This window comes from Lissotriton vulgaris, chromosome 2_1 (genome assembly GCF_964263255.1).
Source record: "Lissotriton vulgaris chromosome 2_1, aLisVul1.2, whole genome shotgun sequence".
In the NCBI taxonomy this organism is placed as follows: Eukaryota; Metazoa; Chordata; class Amphibia; order Caudata; family Salamandridae; genus Lissotriton; species Lissotriton vulgaris.
Window position 1 is genome coordinate 215,432,858 of NC_141687.1, and position 16,346 is coordinate 215,449,203.

Here is a 16,346-nt window from a genome sequence, read left to right on the forward strand (position 1 = left end):
ATCTTGAAAAGACCCTGTGTGCCCCTGAGTAGAAAGAGTTGGCCACTTGTGTAGGGTAGAGCCACCTCCAGACATCCGTGAGTCCAATGACATCCATCTGTCGTGCTAAAGCCGAACGTGCCCCCACTTTACGTGCAGTCCCTGTACGATCCTGTGTTTCACACATAACATCATTAAAATCGCCACCCACTATTTGTATGGTATCCGCTGTATCCATGAAAATGGAGGTGATTGCTTTGAGGGTGCGCACCTGGAGCTTTGGAGGTGCATATACCGAAATGATAGTGTACCTACGTCTTTTCCATGTCCTTTGCACACCTACATAAGTCCCCTGCGGATCCAGCCAAGTGCGGGTGATACTGAATGGTGCCGTTTTTTTTATTAGGATCCCCACCCCTCTGGAATCCGATGTGTACCCTGCATGTGCTAGTACTACGTGGCGGCCTCTCTCTATAAACGCGCACTTATTTCCTCTGAGGTGAGTCTCCTGTAGAAGGATGATATCTGGCGCTACTCTCTTGAGGTAGGCATTCACCAGGCCCCTCTTGATCTTTGATCCCAGGCCATTCACATTCCACGTTAAGACGGTGACCCCTATGTCACCCAATTGTGGGGTGTCTAGTGTACTTGCCATTGCGTAACGCGCTTCTTTTCCCTGGTGAGTCCCTGCGATTGAAGAGTGACATGGTGTATCAAGGTGTGTTGCTGCTGCCCATTAACCGCCCCCCCCCCTCCCTTGTCCCTCTCTTGTCCCAACTCGAGGGATTTCGAGAACCTTCCCCCCTCCCACCCCTCTCCCCACCTCCCTCCCCTTCCAGCCGCATCCCAACGTGGGACCAAACTATCCACGGGAGAAGGCCTGTCGCCCTCCCACACATCCCTCCCATCACAAACCAAAGAACAGTAAAAGAAACTCAAAAAACATTGAAGGGCGTGTCAACTTGCGTGCTTCCCTTAGTCGAGCTGCAGTCTCCCTGGTCCCCGAGCACCATCATTCACGAGTGCGAGTCCAGTGTGTCCATAGTGGGCACCTGACCCGATGAGTCCTGCTCCAAATGTTGGATTTCTTTAACGAGCGGGTGCACCGAATCTCCCATGCCATCTTCCTCCTCTCCTCCGGAGGCGCGGCCCTCCGAATCGTCCTCCTCATCTCCTTCCGAACGGATTCCATTCCGCAAGCAACTGAACCTAGAACCAGCCACCGAGTCATTTCCCGGCGATGTTGATCTGCCTCCTCTCTTGTCACTTGTACCACGGGTTTGATACGGCGTCGCCGGTGTCTGTGTCTTTGTCCTTCGCGTTTTCCGTCGCAGCGGTTTCGGAAGCTCCCAGCGTGACCCTTCCCGCAGTGATCTGTCGAGTGCTTCCCGTCCGGCAGCCTCTCTGCTATTCAGGATAGGACGTTCCTCAAGCCATTGCCACGCATCCTCTGGGTGTGAGAAGAATATGGACTTGTCTTTGTAGAGCACCTTGAGCTTTGCGGGGAAAAGGAGCATGTATGTTATGTTCAAGGTCCTCAGTTTCGCCTTCACGGAATCGAATGAGCGGCGCTGTTTCGAGACTTCCTGGCTGTAGTCCGGGAAAATCAATATGGTTGTATTCTCCAAACAGATCTCCCCCATCTTCCTGGCTTCTCGTAAGATCAAATCTCTGTCCGCATAGTTTAGGAATCTCGCTATGACTGGTCGCGGTCTCGCCCCCTCCGGAGGTTTGGCCAGAAGGGCCAAGTGCGCCCTCTCAATGATGAAGCATGTGGAGAACTGTGCTGTTGGGAAGGTGGTCTTCAACCAGGCGTGGAGGAAGGAGGACATGTTCTTCCCCTCAATTCCTTCCCTAAAGCCCACAAAGCGAAGGTTGTTGCGCCTCGATCTATTTTCCGCATCATCCACCTTCCATTGTAACTGACGGTGTGAGGCCTGTAGCTCCGCCATATCTTTCTTCAGGGATGAAATCGATGCATCGTTTTCGCTAATTCTCGTTTCCGTCGCCGCCACCCTGTCCGTCAGATTCCGAAAATCCTGTCGCAGCAGTGTAACCTCGGAGCCGACTTCCCCAATCTTCACCTCCAGGGCCGCCCGAGATTCCTGGATGTCAGTTCTGGACGCCTGGATGGCCGCCATCAAGATCGCCGTGTCTGTCCGCGCTCCGGATGCCACCGACTGTTGCTCCGCCGCATGCCTTGGCGCCGCAAAGTTATCCATGGGGCCCTGCTTCGTGGATTTAGGGACCGGGTCTCTTTTCCCCATGACTGCCCATTTCTCAGGGGGGGCTCCCGCAGTGGGATGCAGGCCACTGGCTTCTGGAGTGTCCAAGGCATGGTAAGGGGCCAATCAGGAGGCGGCGGCTGTCTGTCCTTCAGCACCGTATGCAGTGGTGTCTTGCAATATGGTGTCTCTCGGCGCCTTCTCACAGTGAAACCTTTGCCTCGTGGCTCCCCACACCACCCTGATCTCGGCCCTAAGTCTCGTCACCGGTTGTGGCGTGCTGGATGTACCTCTGTGTAACGCAGTGGCCGTCTTGCTTTGTCACCGGCCGCCCAAAACCTCCACAACCAGTTTCTCCCGCTGTGACTGCAGGTGCCACTCCAGCACAGAGCCAAGCTGTTGGTGCAGCAAGTGCACAGCGCTCCGGTGGCGGGCGGGGGGGTGCGAGAGGGACGGGTGATGCCGGAGGGTGAAGTCAAGGCTCTCACCGCCCGGCCGCCTCTGCTGTTGTTCGCCAACCGCCGCCGCCATATTAGTACAGCCGTCTGGGGCTGCCGAGTGTGTCCCGGTCTCCCGCGCCTCGCTCCTCCGGTCTCAGATTCCGCCGTCCCCCAGCCTCACCTCAATACGGAGATGGCACCGAAGGCCCCAGCTCCTCGTCACCGGGTTGCGATCTTGCCGGCCGCCATCTTGGTAAAGGCGGCCGGTCTTCGGCGGTACCTCCGTTCCTCCTGCGGGCACCCAGTAGTGGCTATACTGTACCGCTGGGTAGGGTTGCACGTTGCGGTGCCTCCGCTTGCGGGCTCCTTCTCTATAGGTCCGCGGATAAGCTCCTAGGCGCCTCGGTATCGGTCTGGCGTCGCGGCCGCCATCTTGGCCTTACAGGGTTTTGCCGGTCCTGATTTTTTCTCCGGTTTTCTGCCAACCCCAGCGTGGTTTCGCTGCTACGGCACTTCCACCAGTTGCCAGTGCGTCTTAGCCTCTGCTGGGTAGCTTCTGTGCTACATGGGGTACAGTTTTAAGTCGGATTTCAGTGCAGCTCTGCAGGAGCTCCGGCAATGCACGTCCCCCACAAAAGGACCAGATTTATCTACCCCAAGAGTGGCGCCAAGTACGCACTCTTCTCCCTCTCTCAGGCACTGTCAGAAACTGTCATCCGGTTCGCTCCCATCTTCTTTTAACCAATACTGCAGATTCACATTCAACCTGGCCTAACGGCAAGGGCGCTCGATCTCGGACCTGGGGAACTGGGTTCGAGTCTCGGTAACAACGCTAAACATCCTGTGATTCTGGGCAAATCACTTAATCTCCCTGTGCCTAACAAAAATGAATGTGTGTCCTCATGTAACGTAACTGGTGCTATGTAAAGCGCTCTGATACCCGATTCAGTTGCGGGACAAGTTTGCGCTATATAAACCTGCAACAAAAAAAAAACGTGGACAATCTATTTACCTGCTCTCCTCCACAGAATCCTGTCTCTGCACTGTATCTCTGTAGATTTACACTGTTTGGAAGTGGCGGTTGTGGCACCTGACTTTTGTTTTGTAACTACCTGCTGCTGTTGTGATGGCTGCTGAATTACCTCATTCTGCACCTGCGGATTCAATGATGTATTTTCGGTATTACCCTTTGGTGGATACTTACACTCTTTCCTCCAATGTCCCATTCTGCCGCAATTGTTCATCCAAACTCCCTACTAATTTAGATTTAACAAAATTTCCCTTCATTTTTCCTTGACTCCCATCTGCCATTTTATTTTCCATTTGAGCCACTTGATGTTCAGCTACCTTCACTTGTGCCCACATGGCTTTTTCTTTAAGCTTTCTCTGTTTCACTTCAATTTCATCACTACAATATTTTGCACGTCGTAATACCTTATCTACAGAACATGATTGCCATCCCATCAAATTATGTTTAATCATGTCTCCTATTTCTGGTCTCAGTCCAAACACAAAGCGATACACAAAATGACTCATATCCTTTTCATTCAGTTCCTCATATCCACTGTATTGTTTAAACACTAACAACAGTCTTTCATAAAATGCATGTACTGATTCTTTTGGTTCTTGCAATGTCCTATCAATTTTTACCCAATCTGTTTCTTTCGGTGGAATCTTATTTTTCAAAAACACTATAACTTGTTCATATTTTCGCATTACTTCATGTCCAATCTACTGTTATTTTGCACTAAGACCATAAATCTTCTGGTACTACTATGTCAAATAATCCATCTAGATCTTCCCATAATACTTTTGAGACTTTTACAAATCGATCCATCTGTTGATATCATTCTACTGGCTTTTCTCTCAATCTGGTGATAATATGTCCTGTCTAGTCCAAAGGACATGTACATAACCTCCTCCTGGTATTTCTCTCATAGGAAATTCATTTGCTACTTGTTCTTTTTCTCTCACTAGGAATGCTAATGTAGATTTGTCATTACTTTCTTCCTTTTTCTTAGCCCATTTTACACTCCATTTATCCACATCTCCCCATCTTCTCAGCAATACAATTAATTATTTTATTTGAGTTAATCTTCCTGCAGTATTCATATTAATCTACTCTGTAACATTTCTGTAATGTTTTATTCTTGTCAAAGTCTACATTAAATTCACTAGCTAGTTCTTCCAATCGATCATGTATAGACTTTGCTTTTCATGTAATGCTTTTACACATAAACATCAGCTCATCCTCTTGGTATGTTTTCAACCTATCTGTTCCAATTGTTCCAATTATTAGTTGTTCCATATCAATTTTCAGTCTAGCCACATCTAATACTTTAGGTTCATGATCTTTTACTTTTAAAGTTTTGATCCAATCACTTAATTCCTGTTCTGTTGGTCCTACTGGGGTCTATAATAAATCTATTTTCTCAATATTCCTTTCAGGAGTCACAGAATCGGATTCTGCACCAGTTGGAAACTTGTATAGTAAACTCTGATTGAAAGTCAAGTCAGTTGGTATTACATGACTTATGCGCCTAACCTCAGACAAATCTGGATACACTTTTTCTCTTACTTTTTGTAAACTTTGATTTAAAGGAATTGTCAAAGAAGGTTCTTTTATTTTCTGATTTTCAAACACTGGAATGACAGGACCTATTGTTACTGGGACTGTTACAGCTTCTATATGTTTAGTAAGTTCCTGGATCTTTTCATTTAATGCATTAGTTGAACGTATATACTCAGAAGTACTTGGTTGTTCTTCAATTTGTCTCTCTACTCTAGCTACACTCCTTCTGATTTCAGCATTTTGTTTAGGGGTACCGGTAAGTCTAGTTTCTATTAAAGGAGCATTTGAATCATATCTCATTTCTAGCCTTTCTGGAAGGTCTCTAAAATTAGAAAATTGTTTTGGAGTTTCAGCAAATCTATCCTCCATTGGTGGGGCATTTGGAGTTACATTTATAGAACTCAGTTGATAAGGTGGTGGTCTTCTATTTAATATCTCCTCTAGCACCGTATCCTCTGATTTACAATCCTCATAGCCTTTCTCTCTTGACTCCACATTATTCCTTTTCTCCATGCATTTCCGTCCTACCATTTCATCAACCAATCTAACCGGGTACATCCCATCACACATATCAGCATTTCTCCATCTACGCATTCTATCCTCATGAGTTTCTTTCCAAAAGCCACGAAATCTACCTCTTGGTCCTCGGTAATCTTCCAACATTTCTCGCTCTAATTCATGCATCTCATCTTCCCACTCAACTTCAAAATGCTTCAAATTGAGTCGGTCTAGGTCTTGGTTCAAGCTTCATCATTTTCTCTCCCAAATTTCGTAGTACTGCAAGACTAAATGATCCTACTTCTGGAAATGCTAACGCACCATCATTTTTTGTATATCTTGCCCGGTTCTCCAACCATATGCATGTATGATAGCCATATTTTGTCATCATGTACGAAGCAGGCGTTTTAGGTAGAGGGAGTAATTTTCCCTCTATTGTTACTATTGCCTTGTCCTTTTTTTTTTTCTTTTTTTTTTTTTTGGTAAACCTTTATTGTTACATGAATCAGTTACATACACAAGCCAATTGACCATCATGGTCGGCCATCAGAACAAAGTTGGGCAAATCGAGCAATGCAAGTCATAAGCAGTACGAAACTACACCCTCCAGGATCTACGATGCAACTCAGAAAAGCATGTCACCAAAGCGACAACAGGATAAAAGAAGGTTTCTTTTTTAAGTTAAGAAGAGCAGGATCTGATGCCGCACAATTAAGCCATCTCAATTCAAGGGTGTCACATAAAACAGGATATTCACAGTCAGGGCCACCGTAGGCGGGGGATAGGCACAAATGTAAATATTCAGGATATACGAAAAACAGAACAAGTCCCTTACCTAAACAGTGACTACCCGCTGTACCACAGTGCAGTAATAAGACTTCCACCCCTGATATTGAACCCAAAAAATGCACGGTGAGTTACCCCTAATCAGTATCCAGGGAAAGAAGAAACAAAAGAAAAAGATACAGAAAGCCAAGGATCACAAAGAGAAAATGGGCCATAGAAACTGAAAGAACAAAAATCCCATCCCCCCTCCCCCCACCCTGCACCCCTGCGTACGGCTACGGCCTACCCCCCGAGCAGCGTGCCTGTCGCCCATGTCTAAACCCGAAATATTGAAGAGAGACGAGTGAAAGAGAGAAATTACGATATTCCACACAAAAATAAAAGAAAAGGGTTAAAGGAAAAAGACTAACTAGCACCCCACGATAGGAGAAAGAAATCTTGGGGGGGTCCCCAGTGCAGGTCCCCGGTCCCCTCCCTCCCCCCCGCCGCCACTTGGCATTTCAATAATACCAAAATAAAAACAGAGCATCAAGTACACCATTGTAAACAGAACAGCAGTCCCCACTCAGCTCCCCAATTTACCCGGCCAGACAGGAAACCCCCCCGCGTTACCACCAGAGAGACCAAGTCACTAATGAGTCACGTAAACACAGACAATCAAGATGGAAAGCAACCAGTTCGAGGAAAAGTCGGAAGTCTTGCAGTACCACAGAGTAGTGCACACTTGAAAGCCATCCGTCGTCGTGTAGTCGTTCATTGTCGGAGGAAAGGACATTACGCAAGAAGAATAGTATTCTCACAGTGTCTGGGTCCCATAGCGCAACACTGGGCGAGAGACAAAATCACCACTGATGAAGTACAAAGGGAAACCATGTGTCCATGAGGCCAGGCGACAAGGTAGCAGTCCACTGGAGACGAGCTGGAAATTCCCACACGTTATCAGTCACCTCTCAGCCATCGATAAAGCTGCCTCAGCTCTCCACAGTAATGTCTACACGGTCAAACATGTCGGGGGCCACATAAACAAAGTCTCCCAAAAGCGTGAATGGCTATGGGCCCACTCTCCATCGTAGAAGCACTGAAAAGCAGTCCCGTGGCGAATAACATGTCGGGGGTATTCGACCTCCCCCCGCAGCCTCCAGTGCACACATCCATCGCCGCAGCCGGGTCAGTCCCGCAGAAACACCACCACCAAAGGACGAGCGCCGCTCAGTCAAACACCAGAGCCGCCAGCCCTCAACGCTATACAAAGTCACAGCGCAAACAATACCTCCACTCTGCACAGACGTGTGAGTGCCATCCCCTCTGCTCCGCTGCGGTATCATACAAGCCCCTTCAATCGAGGAAAGCGTAGCAAGCACTTCGTGCCGCAACCGGAGCCGGTCAGCTAGGGCGCGGATATAATGCCGTTGCGCTGATCAATCAAAGTTCCAGTGGGGAGGCAAATGGCAAAATTCGGGTCTACACCACCATCCAGGTGCAATCGGAGGGAGGGAGAGTGATGAGGTGTTCCTCGTCTTCCGGGCTACAGAAAATGAGCGCTGGAAACACAGTCACGAAGGTGAACTGACCTTCCGCGGCGGCCGACCGGCAACTTCCGGGTCCGTGTGGCCGTTGTTGTTGCGTTCTATAACGGCCGCGGCATTACTCGGGGTCCCGGCTGCGAATCACATGTAGGCCACTGCCTACGGGGGTCCATATCTCCGGCTACGGGGCTCAGAAATCCCACGGAGTTGGACGCAGCTGCGCCCCACACCTTCCGACAAGCTGTAATACCGGAGCCGAGCAGGAAAGCAGAGTAGTTCAGGCGGCGGGGGAAGAAGGCCGACGGAGCCGGGAGCCCGGGCGACCATCTTGGCCGCCGGCCTGGCTCCGCCCCCGCCTTGTCCTTTTTTAATACATTTTTCAATTTCTTAAACCATGAAGGTTTCTCTTTCTCTTCGCGGTAATAAAACTCAATTTTTTTATTGTCTTACGGACTTTCAAAACAAATGCGCACTCTTCTTTAAACTGCTTCGTAACACCAACCTATCACAGAGTGGTTCACACTATCGTACCAATTAGAACAAGATATGTTTCCTTAGTGTTTAACCAATAATCTCGCTGCTTCGCCTGATGTACCAATCAGCTCCAACCCTGTCTTGGTCACGCGAACCAATCCCAGCGCGATACCTCTGACGTCTACCCTGCTCCGGTTTCTGCAGCTTCTGCTGACTCCTCCTTTACAAAAATCTTCGGCAATTCGTATTTACACTTTTATCCAACTGAATTTGTTAGTAACCACATAAAACAACTCCATTCGTCTGTTTCGCCAAAACCAAAGTGATAGTTTACTCATTCGTACAAATATTCTGTATTTCCAATAGACAGAGCTTACTGCTTCTCTACCACTGAATTAGCTTACATCAATAAAGTAGTACTTCCCTCTACTTTTCCCTTCTCTCAAGCTCAGGTTAAGCCCTACTACTCTCCCAACAGTAAGTTTTAAATCAGGATACACAATGATCCCTGTGCTTAAGGCCAAGATTTTATAGACTGCCCTCGCTATACATTCATCCTTTCACACGTACAGTTGCCTAACTTGTGATATACGATGATACCACTACTTTGAAAAAGACTATGTGATGTGCAACTTCACTTGCCAAACTTCCTCTGCCTGCAGACAGAGTGACTAGCTTCCCACACTTTCCGGAAGCCTTTTAGGACTACAAATAAAGTAATACAAACTCAACAGATGTTAGTCATAACTCTGTACATCAAAATTCTATATACTCTGCTCTATACATCTTATCCTAATTAATCCATAGCAACCAATGCTCTGCTACCAAGTTTAACTGATGCAGCGCTCATCCAGAAATTTCTGTAAACCAAATCACCTTTACCCTGAAGAAACTGAATCACACTTCTACTCATTAGTGGGGCCCATAACACTGTGAGTCACTTGTACACACATTCACCCTACTTCAAGGATTCGGTGAATAATTCACAATGGAGAAGAGCTGCTTTATCATAGTGGAGTGTCCTAATTAAACGCTAACTTATTTATAATATGTACATCTGAAGTTTTAATTCTGTTCCATGGTTTATCTACGGGGACATTTTCAGACACACCACCATAATTTTATCAATGGATCTGTTAGTAAAAATTAATTAAAGGATAAACAAGACCAGCTTAATTCTCCATTTACTTAATTTTTATTCTATAGCGAAAATCTTCTAGCATGACCCTTATTTATTCGATATTTACTTTATTCATTCAGTAAAATAGCCTAGAGAAAGAAGAATTAAATTCAAACATTTATATTTATTTTGGTTCAATAATTCAGGAAATAAGTGAATTATTTACCACAATTTAAGAAAGATCTTAGCATAGGACAGAATAATTCCCAATAATCATCTTTCTCTTCTCTCTAATTGTAATCTCATCTAAAGACTCCGTACCCATTCAAGAAAAATTAAAGTTCAGAAAATGTCAAAGTCCTTACGCCTCAGGAAAGATTCAGCAATCCGGCAGCATGTCGGGATACAAAGATGGAAATCGAAAAGGAAGCTTTTTTCTTAAATCTGAACGTACTCTTTTATACCTTTTTCACTAGCTAATCTATCTACATTTTGAAACATTTGGAGTCTTTAACAGTTCTGATTGGACGAATCAAGGGGCGGATGAGCATAACCACCTCATTCTATTGTCCAAATTTTGCGCGATCATCAAATATAAAAGTGGTCTTTGTTTTAGCTCATGTCCATTTCACTTGCATCCTTAAGTTGATATTTTCACATTTCTTCTCATTCTCACGACTCTGAAGTTCGATTTTGTTGGCATACAGTCAGGTCTTCAGGGCACATTGTCCTTGCCCCATCCTGCACGGCACAGGCAGCTCGCATTCATTCTAAGCTTTGTTGCACATGCATACTGTGCTTCAATCTCGGAGTCACAGAAACGTCCATTTTGTTTAGTCCACATGGGCCAGAACTGGAACTATTATAGAAACAATCACAATTTAAATGTTAATTATTGAATTATAACCCTCCTGTTTACCTCCCCCTCTAGTAAGGTATCCCTGTTAGTTATTACCTAGCAAATAAAGCAACATATATGCGTAGTTTACTTACCCTTCTTCATCTTTTATGCCGAAAACAGACAAATGAAAGCACATTTATGCTGTTTTAGATTGGGTTATAGCATTTGCGTTAGATTAAAACATGACGTCATCACTTTAATTAGTCGATTATGGTCAGCAACAAACACAAATTAATTTCCCACGTGTATTTTTGAGTGTGCATTCTATTGAGGGTTGGTTAATTTTCAAACCCACACAATTAGTTCATGTTACTGTTATGAGGAAGTGACCTCGTGAGGGGTATACAACATTTTGTTTTTCCACGTCGCTCTATCACCTTCTTTGGTGCAGCGTCCATTATTTTAGCGCTTCTGCGGCCTGCATTCTGAGCTCCTCACAGCCTGCTGTCTCCGACACTGCTCATGTCTTGTTCTTTCTTTTGCGGCCATGCTTGAGTCCCTCAGATGCTTTGACAGCTTCCCCTTTCACACGAAAACTCCCTCTCACACGCCCCTTTGCCCAAACCACTCCCCCTGGCTTTGTTTCTGGGTTTGTAAACCCTTGAGCTGCCATTTCTGTAGTCAAATTGACTTTATCTTGTTTAATTTATTTTTTTGGGCCATTTCTATGTTTTATTCATTATATCTGAGGAAGAAGACCCCCAGGGATTTAAAGATAACTTAAAATCCTTTATTAAGGACTAGCAGCCCGTCCCGACGTTGTCCGGGTATGAATTGCTGCCGGCCAGTAGTATATTGTTTTGTAGGATTTCGTTTTGATAGCATTTCTTATCTGTGACAGGCCTGTGAAATGCTCCGATTCACAGTGCACTGCTGATGCACTTAAGAGTGCGTGTTCAGTAGTGTGTGAACTCGAGTTTCCCTACTTTATTTTTCCTTGCAATATTATATAGCGCGAACTCGACAACATGGCATGAGCACAATTTACATTACAGAAGAACACATTCATTTGTGGTAGTCACGGGGAGACAAAGCGATTTGCCTGGAATCACAGGATGTTGAGCTGATGCCGAGATTCGAACGTAGCTCCCCAGCTCTAAAGTTCGCAATTCTAGAACTTGTGGCGGGAGGTGTGTCTAAAAGTGTATGTCGGTGCTGGCCATCAAGGAGAGAGACCTGTGCATTTTTCAAATTGGTGGTGAAAAAATATGAGTATGTTGCTGGAGATGTGGGCCGCCGTGCCACCAATGTACTTACCGGGGGAGGGTAAACATCTATTATTCCGCAACTTTCTTTCCGCATACCATCACTCCGCCTACTTTCATTACGAAAGTACCATGACTCCGCAATGCCATTATAATGCATGGCATTACATTTTATATGATTTTACCCGCATATATTTACAACGAAATTCGTTGTAAATGCATGAATGGTAAAAGCATGTTTTTTTTAAATGTTTGGATAAGGTAAGTATGGGTATAGGGGTATATGTTTTGGGGTACTGAGGTATATGCTTTGGGGTGTTTGGTATTTTAAGGGTTCAGATATAGTTTGGGTTATGGGGTACAGGGGTAGTTTAAGGGTTTAGGGATAGGCATGGGTTTTGGGGTACAGGGGTATTTTTAGGATTCAGAGCTAGGTTTTGGTTTTGGGATATAGGGGTATTTTTAGGGTTCAGGGGTAGGTTTGGGTTTTGGGGCACAGGGGTATTTTAAGGTTTCGGGGCTAGGTTTGGGTTTTGGGGTACAGGGGTATTTTTAGGGTTCAGGGCTAGGTGTGGGTTTTGGGAAATGGGTATTTTTGGGTTCAGGGGTAGGTTTGAGTTTTGGGGTACAGGGTTATTTTTAGGGTTTAGAGCTAAGTTTGAGTTTTGGGGTACAGGGGTATTTTTAGGGTTATGGGGTAGGTTTGGGTTTTCGGGTACAGGGGTATTTTAAGGTTTCAGGGCTGTGTTTGGGTTTTGGGGTACCGGGGTATTTTAGGGTTCAGGGGTAGGTTTGGATTTTGGGGTACAGTGGTATTTTTAGGGTTCAGGGCTAGGTTTGGGTTTTGGGGTACAGGGGTATTTTTAGGGTTCAGGGGTAGGTTTGGGTTTTGAGGTACCCCTGTATTTATAGGGTTCAGGGCTAGGTTTGGGGTTTGGGGTACAGGGGTATTTTTGGGGTTTAGGGATAGGTTTGGGTTTTGGGGTACAGAGTATATTTATAGGGTTAAGATGGGTTAGTGTTTAAGGGTGTTGGGGTATAGTAAGGGTGGGTTATGATTATGGGGCGCAGGGGTATTTAAAGGGAGCAGGGTGGGATTTGCACACAATATGAGACATGGCATGAAGGGCGGAACGTACCACACGCCCCCAGCGTTTGTCACGCCCCCAGCACACGCCCACAGCACAACGCAGACACGCCCACAAGGGACTACTTTGCTGGCACGGTTCTTTTATCTTTTAAATGTATATGGTGGGCGTCTGCATAGCCTATGTCCTTCTGCTACAACTGCCCTTTCCAACACTGTTTTGGGTGTTGTGATTGGTGCTGTGGTTACTGAGATTACCCGCCTCAAAGGTTTGGGCTCTCTCTTTATTATATTAGTATGGATATATATATATATATATATATATATGTAGAGAGAGAGAGAGAGAGAGAGAGAGAGAGAGAGAGTGAGGCAGCTCCCTGTACAGCCACTGCAATCACCGCAAATAAAGCGGCTTTATCTTACCTTCCTGCTGTGGGCTCCCTTACTCCAGGCAAACCTTTGTGTTTTGGACATTGAGCGGCTTTTGCCTGAGCCGCGAGGAGAGCCCTGCTGCCCTGCAGTCCGAGCTGATGCGCCAAATGACGAGTCAGCGAAGGAGCATAAATCAGCCTGTGGATAAATTAACGGAGGTGTTTGAACAGTGAACTGACTTCACCAACCCACTGTGGCTTTGAATTTTAATCCTGAATGTCAAGAACGGAACAGGCAACTTACTGTAGTAAGACTCCAGTACTACAAGGACCATCAGACCATATGTATGGCCACGCCCACTGAGGCTGGAAGATTCCTGTGATATAAGGTATGCTGGGAAAAATACCTGTTTCGTTGCTTGCAAGTCCTCGCCCCTTTGAAAAAGTGTTGCCAGACACGAAACGCGTCAGGGATGGACAAATTACGAGTGAGGCAGCTCCCTGTACAGCCACTGCAATCACCACAAATAAAGTGGCTTTATCTTACCTTCCTGCTGTGGGCTCCCTTACTCCAGGCAAACCTTTGTGTTTTGGATATATATATATATATATATATATATATATATATATATATATATATATATATATATATATATATATATATATATATATATATATATATATATATATATATATATATAGAGAGAGAGATGATTGGGGTTACAATTAAAAGATCTTGAATGACCCTAGACTAAAATAAATGTATTGTGTATACCAGACCAAAAAACTATGTATTTTTAATTAATGAACCAACTGACCCAACACATCCTACTCAATAGAAATAATGTGTATAACTAAACAGAAGGGAGGGAAATGTGGTGCCTCATGCGCGTGAAGTGAAATAGCAGCTCCACACCAAAAATGTGCCAGTCTAGAGATTTCATGTGTGGGGGTGGTTGTTCTCCATCTCCCGTCTGACTGACAAGGATGTAGTCCGGGTGGATAAGGGCATTAATCCTTGTTAAATTCTAAGTAGGGATTTGCCACTGCCAGCACCAGCCATCTGGACTCCCGGAGGAGGCCGGGCTTTGGTACCTTGAGGTTAATCTGTACAGCTCCTCCCCCCGTGTCTAGGGGGCGAGCTCTGTCTACCGCCGCACTCAGAGGAGTACACCCTCTAGACAACCTTCGCCCTCTATGGGTTTATGCTTTTAGATGTTCAAGCCCCTCCTTCAAGATTCCCCCCCCCCCCTCCTCTTGTATCCTGATCAAATCATGACACCGTTTTTACAGGCAGTATCATATGTAGTTTGGCATCGAAAATAAGTTACAATAGTAAGAAAAAATACACATTTTAAATAATACTGAAATAGCTTTCCTGAAACTCGAATTTCTAAAGAAATAAAGTAAAACAATTAAGTTAAATTGAAGTTAAAACTAAACATACTCAAATGTTCATCCTAAAATTAATTCATCTTGTTTGTACCAGCGTCTTAATGTTTCTTAAAAATATAACGATGTTTTAGTGGATGTGTTGGGGAATACAATAAGTGTGGCTGTTCAAAGATGGCTGTCGCGTCGACGCGATGCAAGGCTAAGCTCAGGCTGTGACTACCGGCTGGATGTGATTGGCTAGTCCTACCTCTGTTTCCGTTATAGGGAGCTGTCCAGTATTTCAGCAACAGCAGCAGAGGCTGCAGGGAGGGGAGAGAGCAGGCTGCAGAGCTCCAGTTTACTCAACGCTGCACGGCTGGCAGGGGCTGCACAGGGAACGGCATCCTATCCGTGTGCGCTTGAATCGGGCAGCACTGGCACCGCCACTAGGTAAGTCGGAGGGGGCGTCCATCATGCGGTGGGGGTACTTGAGTGCTGATAAGAATCGGATTGAAGCGGGGTAGGTGCACGCCTCCTTCTAATCGTGCATTGACGGGGGGCGGCTGCTCTTCATGACAGGCGTTTGCTTTGTGTGCAGCTCTTCTCAGGATGCTCTGTTTAAATGCCCAGGGATGGGCAGGAATTAGACGCCGCAGTTCTTGTAAGTCACACAGAGGACAATGTGTTTGAGGGCGGAGGCGGCGGCGGCGGAGTGAGGTTAGATGTGGAGCACAGTTTTCCTTCACCTGAAGGGAGGTCTTTCAGCCTTGTTGTTAATGTTGAGGACAGATGGCTTTAGGGAGAGGAGAGGCGAGGGAGAGAGAGAGAGAGAGATAAAGAAAAGAGAGAGAGAGAGATAAAGAAAAGAGAGTGAGAGAGAGAGAGAGAGAGAAAGAGAGAGTCAAAAGTGGGGAAAAACAGAAGCATAAGAATGAGTGTGAAATAAATGAGAACGTGCAATATACTTGAGATGGACAGAAGCAGGAGAGAGTTGTGGAGGGAGAGTGGGCTACCGTGACCAAGAAGGAGACCGAAATAGATGACAAGGTGTGAGAGGGGGAGGGGCGAGAGGAGGGAGGAATGGATGACAGGGAGAGGCCATTGAGACAGAGAGGAAAGAATGAGAGAACTGAGAGAGAAAGAATGGGGTGAATTAAAGGGAGTGCAGACAGGAGAAGAGCAAGGAAAGGGAGAGGCTAGCAGGAAAGAGAGAGGCTACCAGGAGACAGAGGGGAGAAGGCGGTGACAGTGAGGCAGAGAAAGGTGGGTACCTGACAGGAAGGGAGATAAAGATGGGAAGAGAGAGGACCTAAGAGATGCCGAGTGAAGAGGGTCCAGATGATGGGATGTGGAGAGGGATGAGGAGTAGAAAGAGGCGAGGATGACACAATGGAAGATAGAAGTGAAAGAGGAGACGAGATTAACACAGAAATAGATAAAAGGGCCGGGAGAGGGGAGGCAGAGGATTGTTTGAGAGCGGGAAGACAAGGGTGAGAGCGATGAGAGAGAAGAGAAGCACGGGGTAGAGAGCAGGAGAGCGAGAAGGGAGAGATGCGCCAGTCGAAGGGCAGGCACGGAGGGCAGGAGGGAGATGACGGGGCGAAGGACAGGTGGGAGAGAGGCGCATGAGCAGGACTGCTGACTGAGCTCGGAGAGCTGTGCTCGAGAGAGGGTGGGCTGTGAGGGTGGGCAAATGAAAGGCATCCAGTATGGATGTGTGTGTTTGTGGGTCGGGGGGAGTGGTGCTCGGCGTGTGTGCCTGAGACGCAGTAAGTTTGGGGTTCGTAT

General features: G+C 46.2%; 1 protein-coding gene across 2 annotated transcripts in view; it reads left to right on the plus strand.

The window, feature by feature from the left end:
• Positions 1 to 14,860: 14,860 nt before the first annotated feature.
• The window catches only part of SRRM3 (serine/arginine repetitive matrix 3), a 354,881-nt gene continuing 353,395 nt past the window's right edge, over positions 14,861 to 16,346 (plus strand). The window contains exon 1 of one of the 2 annotated variants that reach the window (XM_086954780.1): positions 14,861 to 15,008. The gene's annotated coding sequence lies outside the window, so the exon portion shown is untranslated. The remainder of the gene's footprint in view (positions 15,009 to 16,346) is intronic. The other variant, XM_086954781.1, reaches the window with a different exon arrangement.